The following is a 337-nucleotide window of genomic DNA, read 5'->3' on the forward strand; positions in this document are numbered from 1 at the left end:
CGTTTTTAAATGATATTTTAGATTTTATTAGAATTTTTTTTTTAGTTTTTTATCTAATTAATTTTTTTAATATGCCATCAATGACCGCTGATGTTATGATGCCAGATAATTCTCTCTCTCTCTCTCTCTCTCTCTCTCTCTCTCTCCTCTCTCTCTCTCTCTCTCTCTTCTCTCTCTCTCTCTCCTCTCTCTCTCTCACACAGCCTGTCATTCATCATACTAACTTAAAATTCATCAAAAAGTAAATAAAGAAAGTATATATATATATATATATATATATATATATATATATATATATATATATATATATATGTACAGTATATGTGTGCGTGTGTAC

The sequence above is a fragment of the Palaemon carinicauda genome, chromosome 1 (assembly GCF_036898095.1).
Source record: "Palaemon carinicauda isolate YSFRI2023 chromosome 1, ASM3689809v2, whole genome shotgun sequence".
Classification (NCBI taxonomy): Eukaryota; Metazoa; Arthropoda; class Malacostraca; order Decapoda; family Palaemonidae; genus Palaemon; species Palaemon carinicauda.